This window comes from Chrysemys picta, chromosome 2, assembly GCF_011386835.1.
Source record: "Chrysemys picta bellii isolate R12L10 chromosome 2, ASM1138683v2, whole genome shotgun sequence".
Taxonomy (NCBI): Eukaryota; Metazoa; Chordata; order Testudines; family Emydidae; genus Chrysemys; species Chrysemys picta.
The window spans coordinates 284,934,190-284,944,333 of record NC_088792.1 but is presented as its reverse complement, the minus strand read 5'-3'; positions in this window follow the sequence as shown (position 1 = coordinate 284,944,333).

Here is a 10,144-nt window from a genome sequence, read left to right as displayed (position 1 = left end):
CACAGATTGTGTATTTCTCGAATGACATACAGATGAGAGCATTTCATTTAGCCTTGCCTTGATTAACCCATTGCTTTTCTGCTGCTTGGCTGGAACTGCCCCTAACCCTGAATTGGCAGCAGAGCGGGTGTGTTCTACCCCCGACGAACCGGGAGGATCTTGCAGCGCAGAAAATGCCCATACCTACAAATTCAATCCAGCTAATGTGCTCTGCCTGGCTCAAGGGCCTCTCTGCTCTGTTTGAAGCATCTGCAGTGCAGCATGCACCTTCTCCCTGGACAATCCCTGCAAAACTTTAGTGGCAGCAAAGGCCAGAAAGTTGCTGGATCATGGCAAATTTTATTCTCTGAAAATCCAGGGGTTGACTGAAAGATGCACACACCAGGGTAACGTTGCGTGGGCTGAACTCTGCTAGCTCTTACTTCAAAACGAATCCGCAGCTTGGCTGCCCCTCTTCTAGCCAGATCTGTGGAGGGATCAGGCTTCTTTGATGTTGTTCCTGGTGCCACCTAAGCGTTAGCTAATCCCTAGCACATTTCAGTCCCCACTAATCCTGTACCCCAGGAAATCTTCCCATGCTATGATAGGAATGGAACTGGCCACTGGATGGCACTCTCTCTCCATGTGTGATCAACTGCAGGGGTGGATTATCCAGCAGTAAAACATCAGTGATTAAAGATACAGGATGAGCTTCCCCATTCTTCCAAGGCAATGGCATTGACTGCAGTGAGAGAAGGACTGGACTCCAGAGTAAAATATATTCCAGGTGATTTGATTTCTAGACCACAGAGATGGGGTGATGGGTAGATCTGGTGGAGGGTTAGCGTAGGATTTGAGCCTGAATCAAGACTGGGATTTGGCTTCAGATTCATTAGGTGCTGAAAGCTCACAGGCTGATCTCCCCAGATTCCAGCCCAGACTCTCATGAGATCAGTCCGCTGCTATTCTGCATTGACATCTGATGTCAGCAGAGGTTCTTGCGTGATTTCGTCCATACCTCAGTGGGAATGAGGCATACAGGCCCCTTCTGATTTAGGATTCAATCCACACCAAAGCCATAGGGGCAGCTTCAGATGCAGAGATCTAATTAGGGCCCTCCTCCCCTTTGAAATTTGAAGAGGTTTGGGGTGAAATCCAGACCCCACTGACGCCAACGAGAGTTTTGCCATTAATTTCAATGAGCCAGGTTTCCATCCTAAGACTTTAGGTTCCAGGTTTGGCCCAATTGTCCTAGGAATCAGTTTGGTCCTGGGTTTCGATGGGCCTTTCTCAGGTGTGCACTTAATGAGGCTCTCGCTGAAGCCTGTCCGCGCTGCTTCTTTAATCACATATCGGAAAATTAGCATCAGATATTCCAATGACAATCTTAAAAAAAAACCTGTTTTTTCCTCAAGTAAGACAGTGGCTCAGCAGTGTGCCTCATAACCCTGACATGGAAGGGGAAGTCATTTTCCCCCAGTTGATTAATAGTGGGTTATTTTACTTCTGATATGCTTAGAATAATATTCTATTCAGCAGATGTGTTGTAGGAAGAGATATATGTCTCAGTTCCACATCAGTGTTAGACACAAAAAGCCATTCTCCATGCAATGTCAATAATCTGATCATTTAAATGTTAGTTGTCGTCTCGTAGAAGTTGTGTACAATGAATCTTGAGAGGTGTTATTTATGTTATTTGGGGTATCACAGTTTCAGTGTGTAGCGATGTCGGGACTCGCCCCTGCGGTGCCTCCTGCTGGTCGTCTCGGGAAATAGCTCATCCAGCCTCAGGAGCGCCCTCTGCAGGCCTGTGTCCCGCTGCCGCTTGGCCCCCATGTCTCTCCCGGACCCGATGCCCCGTTAGCTGTGGTGCTGCCCCTTGGCAGTAACCCCTTTGTCTCAGGGTCTCCCTTCCCCAGGGAGCCCCCACCCACTATCCCCACCTCACCTCAGTATAAGGCTACTGCCAGTCATTGTCTAGCCCCTGTGCCCTGGGGCAGACTGCAGTATGCGCCACTCATCACCGGCAAGGTTGGGTTTGGACTTGCTGCCTTTGCCTACCCCTGGGCTGCCCTCTGCAACCCCCAGTACCCATTGGCCTTCTGCTAGGCCGCAGCCTGGGGCTTTCCAGGTTGGAGCTCCCCAGCTTCTCTGCCTTTCCCCAGCCCTGCTCTACTCAGATACTCTGCTCAGGTCCCTGCAGCCAGGTCCCTCCCTCTCAGAAACTAGAGGCTCCTGGCTCCCAGCCTCTTATATAGGGCCAGCTGAGGCCTGATTGGGGCGTGGCCCAGCTGCGGCTGCTTCCCCCAATCAGCCTATTAGCTGCTTTCCCTGCCACAGCCCTCTCCCAGGGCTGGTTTAAGCCCTTCAGGGCAGGAGCGGGGTAACCACCCCGCTACACAGTGACTGAAGAAACACAAGTGTTTGAGGTGTTGAAACAAGTGTGTAAACTATTTTAATTGTCTCTCTAGTACTCAGAAAGGGAAGGGATCAGTGTTAAGTAGGGTTACCATATTTCAGCAAGAAAAAAAGAGGACGGGAGGAGCCCCGCCCTAGCCCCGCCCCTCCCACTTCCCGCCCCCCCAGAACCCCCAACCCTCCCCCCGTTCCTTGTCCCCTGACTGCCCCCTCCTGGGACCCCTGCCCCTAACTGCCCCCCAGGACTCCACTCCCTATCTAAGCCTCCCTGCCTCTTGTCCCCTGACTGCCCCAACCCTTATCCACACCCCCACCCCCAGACAGACCCCTGGGACTCCCACGCCCCATCCAACCACTCCCCACCCCCTGACAGCCCCCCCCCCAGAACTCCCAACCCATCTAAACCCCTCTGCTCCCTGTCCCCTGACTGCTCTGATCCATCTCCCCACCCCTGCCACCTGACAGCCCCCCCCAGAACTCCCAAACACTCCCCCCCTGCTCCTTGTCCCCTGACTGCCCCCTCCTGGGACCCCTGCTCCTAACTGCCCTCCAGAACCCCACCCCCTACCTAAGACTCCCTGTGCCTTGTCCCCTAACTGCCCCCTCCTAAGACCCCCCCAACTGCCCCCCAGGACCCTACCCCCTACCTGTACCCTGACTGCCCAAAACTTTCTCCACTCCCCCCCAAAAGCCCCACCCGTTTCTTGACTGCCCCCTCCAGAACCTTCCTGCCCCCTGGCCCCCTTACCCTGCTGCTCAGAACAGAGTGTTGGGCTCTGTGCAGCCGAGCCGGACACGTGGCTGAGCTCCCCAGCACAACAAAACCCGGTCCCTGGCCCTGCACAACAAAACCCGGTCTGGCCCTGCACAGTGCTGCCGGACTGGGCTGCAAGGGAGCTGCCGGCTCAGAATGCAGGGCAGATCCGGCTCCTCTACAGCTGCTCCTGAGTCCAGCCCGGGACTTCCCTGCAGCCCTCCCAGCCACTCGCTCTGCTAATCCCGGACATTGTGAGTGCTTTACAAATTCCCCCCCGGACGCTATTTTTAGCACGAAAAGGAGGACATGTCCGGGTAAATCCGGACGAATGGTAACCCTAGTGTTAAGCTTGCTACGGGCACGTGTAAAGTTATTTTCAACATTTGTCCGAGCAGAGACGACCCGGCCCGGCTGACAGGGGAAGTAGTGGGGCAGAGTAAGGGCGGTGGCTTCAGCAAATGTTACTGGGCATGCTCAGTTCATGTGAGCATGCTCAATACAAGGCAAGCAGCAATTTTGGGGGGGCACATGACCCCACGTGTCCATGCGTCGCCTATGTGTCTGAGAATGAATGTAACCTGTGGACCCAATCTGCAGCTGCTGCAAATTAGCCTAACTCTACAGAAGTCAATGGACGATGCTGGTTCACACCTGCTAAACGTCTGTGTCTTTAAGCATATTTCACGAGGAGGATGGTGAAACACTGGAATGGGTTCCCTAGGGTGGTGGTGGAATCTCCATCCTTAGAGGTTTTTAAGGCCTGGCTTGACAAAGCCCTGGCTGAGATGATTTAGTTGGGCGTGGTCCTGCTTTGAGCAGGGGGTTGGACTAGATGACCTCCTGAGGTCTCTTCCAACCCTGATATTCTATGATTCTATGATTAGCATGTTAGTCAGTGGCAGAGGTTCTGACCAGCCAGTATTAGGGTTCTACCCGTTATTTAATCTCTGCTCGCTGAGAGCAGCACATGGTGTTCAGGAGGCAATCGTTATGGTGAAAATGAATGGGGAAAAGTGCTGTTACTTAAGGACAGGAAATAGAAGACAGATTAGAAATTCTTTTCCAAGGCTGACAAGTGAGTAAATCATGATGGTTTATTTTGATATAACTGACATTTTTCATAAAGACTTTTTTCCAGGAGCCCGAGCTATCCGTCAGCCAGCTAAACTGTGCAGTGGTTGGGACTCGTTTGAAGCATAAATCTATTACCCTGAAAAACCAGAGAGGCGTCAATATTTGCAAAGCACAGAGGGCCTGATTCTGATCTCATGCTGGGTTTGCACTAGTGGAACGTCAGAGGAGCTGCTCATGGTGTATCCTGGCCTAGGATAATAATCTGGTAGGATCAAGGAATCGGACTTACCACTGTCTTGTGGAATCATTTATACCCATCCAAGGTGACTGCAAAGTGCGTAGCTGTAATAATAACACCGGTTCACGGGCATCAGTGAGTGGAGAAATCTGATAGGGTCGCACTTCATACCCACCTTGCACTGGTGTCATTGACTACACTAGGTGCAACTGTCAGGGTGCCCTAGATGGGTCAGATCTACTGGGATCAAACCCAGGACTTCTGGCTCTAGAAGCACAAGCTAACTTAACTTGAGCTAACTAACCACCTCTCTTGGCACAGAGGCTGCAGGAGAGTCATAAATCCCTAGTCAAGGCCCAGCCACTGGAGGGGGACAAAGAGCGATGCCGTGTTAGCATGGGTCCCACAAGGCAGCAGAGAATCAAGCCGAGGGAATTTAAGAATGGGAAAAAAATCATCCATCTCTTTCCCCAGGAGAGGCCTCTGCAGGATTGTTCCCTCCACTGCAATGTTTTTAAGTGTCCCCCATTGTGAAGCTTCCACAACTTCCCATGGTCCAACAGAATCCCCAGTGTTGCAGCACACGAGTGCGGCCCAGAGCCTCTAGCTCTGTTGCACTAGGGTGACCAGTCAGCAAATGTGAAAAATCGGGACGGGGGTGGGAGGTAATAGGAGCCTATATACGAAAAAGACCCAAAAATCGGGGTGGAGATTCACTCTAGGGCCAATCCTGCCCCGAAAAGCAACGTGTGGCTCTTGTCGACGTCCCTCTTCCAACCGGATCCACATCAGAGGGCAGCATTTGAAGCTGCATGTTTTAAAAGATCCCATCACCTCAGTTGCACAAAAGCTTCCGGCAGCAGGCTGCCAAGGAGTCGCTGTGGGATCAGCCCTATGTTATATGCCCTTTAAAAAGCCTGGGATTATGTAAATAGCACCAGAAGAATCATTTACATGTGAGACCATAAGGACTTGGAGACATTTTTCATTTATAAAAAAAAACCATAAAACCCCCTCAGAGGAAATTAAACCTGGAAAAAAGAAGCCAAACATCTGTAAATTCTGCAGTTCAGACATTTTTTATTAATATATTATTTGCAGCAAAAATCAGAGTATTCGTGCTACTCCTCCCCTTTTTCTCTCTGCAACGTACAAGAAGGTCAGTGGGCAGAAGTGCAACTGGAGAGAAAGATTTGAAACAGAGAGGACTCAACATTATAGGAAGGAAGGGAATTTCCTTCTATACCAGTTCCTAACCTTGGAAACTTGTCTCTTGCACATTCTTAGTTACTTGAGTAATTCTTACTCATGTGACTAGCCTGTGTGAAGCCAATAAGACTCAGTGATCCACCAAGACCAATATCCTCTCTCTGACAATGGCCAGTACCAGATGCTTCAGAGGAAGATGCAAGAAACCTGCAGCAAGCAGTTATGAGATAACCTATTTCCAGGGTAAGATTCCTCCTGACCCCCATCGGTTAGAGGTTGACTTAAGCCCTGAAGCATGCAGGTTTGCTACTAAAATTTGTGGTATTTTTTTGTTTTTGTTTATGTCAGTTATGTCAGTCATTCCTCATGTAACACCTGCATCTCCATGGGTACCAGTAGGTAGGTTAAGAGGTGTCCAAATTGTTGCCTTGGAACAGGGCTCTTCTCTATCTATGAACTCACGCCGTGTTATTGGTTTCCTTAGGGTTCCTTGTACTTAGCCAAACTGCAAAAGGCAGTGAGAAGAGACTCACATAATGCTTTCTGTCTAGTGGCAGCTTGGTTAATTAGTCAAACTAATGAGACTAGGGGAGTCGAGAAAGGTCAACGGGAACTACAGTTTCAGCACAGAGACAGGGCAGGATGATTAAAACTAAGAGCTGAGCGAAGGGGTCAGACCCAGAAAGGTAATAAGAGAGCAGAAAGTGAACCCTACATGGACAATTAAGTCCCAGAATGAAGGATTCCTTAAGAACTGGCCTGTCAAGCAAACCCTTCTGTGATTTCTTTCCTTGTCTGCGTGCCTGGAGGAGTTAATGGCTCCATGCCATGCAGCTTGGTTAGCAATTGGATGGCAGAGTCTGAGCCAATAAGGAAGCACTAAGGTGTTTTCCAGGGGGATGTGCAACTGCGCTCTCTGTGGTTTGCAATAATTAAAAATCCCCTGGCACTTTTGGAAAGATTAGGGCTGGCTCAATTCCAATTAGCATCATCAAATCCTGCCTACTTTCAAAGTATTAATGGATTATTCACTTACACCCTATGCTAAGGTGCAGCTTTGCACTGTTAAATGACTACAGTAACCCACCCCAGAGCCAGCTGCATTTCCATGGAGGGGGAAATGATTGCTCCAGTCATCTTGTTAATTGCTGTGGGTTCTTTCTGGGGAAATTATGCTGTATAAATACAACTCATTATCATCGCTGTCCTTTGTACACACCCTTTAAGTGTTTATAGCATTTCTTTTGGGCATCTAGTGACAGGTTTCTATACAGGGCGTAACCAGGTCTTTCTGGAGGTGGGGCATGAGGACCTGTGCCTAACCCATTAAGACTGGAGGAAGGCTGCCCAGAATTCTGATTGGGGCGATAGTAGGGCAGAGCCGTGGGAGGTAGCAGGCTGAAAGTGGGTCCAGAGTAAGCACCAAAGGGGGACTGTGCTGTGTCCTTATCTGGGGTGCAATCTAGGAGGTTCCGGAACAATTGCGGGGGCGTTGATCTCAATTCTGCCTGGGTAGTCTAGGCCCCTTCTCCACTCCTCCACCAACTGGTGCATCAACTGACCCTCATTGGCTGACTGGCTTCCAAGTGGAAATGGGTCCTGAAGAAAAACTGAAAGGGGCCTAGAAGATTAATTCTGGGGGGGTCCTTCATATCCTGGTGCAAAAGTACATCAGAGCCTGGTGCTGTAGCACAAGCTAGTGCTTCAATGCATAGCATGCCCCAGCGGCGGAAGCGTTGGGAACTGCAAAGAGAGGGACAGGGGATCACGTCCACCCTCTGATTCCTGAGGTCAGGGATGTCCCGTGATCGGCTCATAATTACAGGAGACATATCGAGATCTCCCTTCTTGTCACCATCATTTCCAGGAGCAGTGGTAATGGCAGTGGTTTTGTTTGGGATTATGTCTTTGTGTCTTGGTAGGCATTACTGGAAAACTACAAAAAAAGAGTGGATTTTGAAATTAATGATACCCACCAAGATCTGCAATGTGAGAACTAGGCCCATGAGTCATCAGTTCATCCCAGCGCTTAAAGGAGCTAAAGATGGCTAGCTCATGCAGACACGGACTAAGGAGGAGACGCCAACCATCCAAAAGCATTTGAAAGGCGTAAAAGAGGGGAGTCACATGCTATAAACATAATGGGTATGTTTGTAACTGTAAAAAATGTTTGTTCTGAAACTGTGAACCTGTCAGGAGGGATCATCTCCTGCTCGTCAAGAAGGGCTATCAAACTGAAATGGGCCCCGGTGGGACATCACAATCCAAAGACTTTGTTTGTTAATAGCCACGTGCAAAAGGGCTCGGACCATCATCTTGAATTCTGGAAGAAGGGTATAAAGATAGCTGGCAAGAAAATGTTTCCTCTCTTTTGCTGTTTGGACTCTCACAGGGCTGGAGCGAGGGAACTAAAGCAGCGATCCCCAGGGTCAACCTGCGTTAGCCCTAAAAGCCATTGAGTGCTGACAGATTGCTACAACCCTGACACCTGTTGGAACCATAGACTGTAACTCATTTGTGTGTATACGTTGTCTGCTTTAAGCTGTAGCTAACTCTCTCATCTCTTTAACCTAGCTAATAAATCTTTAGTTAGTTTATTACAGGATTGGCTACCAGTGTTGTTTTTCATGTGAGATCTGCAGGATGAATTGACCTGGGGTAAGTGACGGGTCCCTTGGGATTGGAAGCAACCTGAATCTTTGTAATCTTTGGTGTATAGCAACCACCTATCACTAAGTCCAGCTTGCCTGGGTGGTCCAGGGGACTGTCTGTGACCCCATGGAGTTAACACTTGCTGCTTGGTTGGTGAAATCTAATCGTAGAACACAGTCTGACCTCTGGAGGCAGGCAGCTATTCCCAGCTGGAAGCTGGCTACCCCTGATGGTTATAGCTCGGGGCTAACCAGTTTGGAGTTGACAATAGGGTGACCACCCACCCCTAATTGGGCAGGACAGTCCTGAACTGTACATTTCAAATTCCAGGCTGAATGACTCCGGGACAGCATTTGTTCCGGATTCCCTGCGGTGCGGCTCCGGGCCTGCCCGAGGCTCATGGGCGTGCCAGCCTCTTTCTGGCAGAGGGGCTGAGGTGGGCCTTAGCCCCTCCTCTCACCATGAAGCCCACCCTCTGCTCCTCCTCTTTTCCCCGAGGCCCTGCCCCTGGCTGGTCTGGAAGCCAGAGCCGGGCAGTAGTATGAGCCGCCCATGGAGCCCTGGAGTCCCGGACCCTCCACTTGCCCTAGGTGGCATGCCCCGGGGGGTGGAGACACGGTTTGGGTGCTGCTCTTGGGCCGCCCGCCCAAGGCTGGTGGAGTGGTCAGGGGCTCCCCACAGTGGCCTGGGCTCCCTGGATGTCTCTGACCACTGCGCAGCTCTGGCTTCTGGCCTGGCCAGGCCTCAGGAGGAAGACAAGGGAGTGTAAAGGCTCCAGTGTGGTGCTGTGGGGAGGCCAGGGGAAGCCAATACAGATGAGCCAGATGCCATTTCCCCTTGTAATGAAGTGTCAGGTCAGGGATCCTTACACCAAACAGCTCTTCAGGCCCAGGGCTCCCCAACTCACCGTCCGCACCCACGTCCCTGCGTCAGGTTCAGCTCGTCTCCAGGTGTCAGGGAGAGCAACTGCAGCCCCCGGCTTTACTCCTCTCTCCTTCCCTCCCGTGCTCTGCCATCTGTTCTTAACGATATGGCTCCGCCCCCCCGTGTTCAGCAGGGACTCCTTCGTTACCCCCAGGCTGCAGGCGCCAGACTGTCCCTTAAAGAGGTAATACACTTTTACCCAGACCTACTTTCCCGTGGAGGTTCGTGAACACTAACATGGAATGCATGCACCAGCAGGATGCCTGATGTCTGGGTATTCCAGGGATAAGCCATTTTCAGATGTGGACCAGTTGGGCCTTTATTCCCACCCATGAGACGGGCACGAGCAGGGTTTCTGTGCCCAGGGTTATTTTGGGAGGCGCAGCTGCTCCGCTGGCTCAGGAAGCCCTGCCTTGATGTGAAGGCAGCTGGCAGAAGAAGGGTTAATTCCACACTGAGCCATTGTAGCATGTGTGGGGGGGAAGGGGTATGTGCATTTGGCCAATTGGAAGGCATAATGGCGCTACCTTGTAACCCAGAGTGCCGTTCCTGGTAGTGGGGCTTGCTGAGTACTACACAACGGGGGGGAGGAGACAAGAGCGATAGCTCAGTGGTTTGAGTATTGGCTTGCTAAACCCAGGGTTGTGAGTTCAATCCTTGAGGGGGCCACTTAGAAATCTAGGGCAAAAATCTGTCTGGAGATTAGTCCTGCTTTGAGCAGGGGGTTGGACTAGAGGAGGTCCTTTCCACCCCTGATATTCTATGATCTGAGAGGCAAAGGTGAGCTGGTACAGAAAGCTAGGCCTGGGGCTGAGTCCAGGAAAGTGACTGGCTCCTATTTGGGTATTATGAGGTTTAATTCATTAGGGTCACATGGTGACTAGCACTTCCAG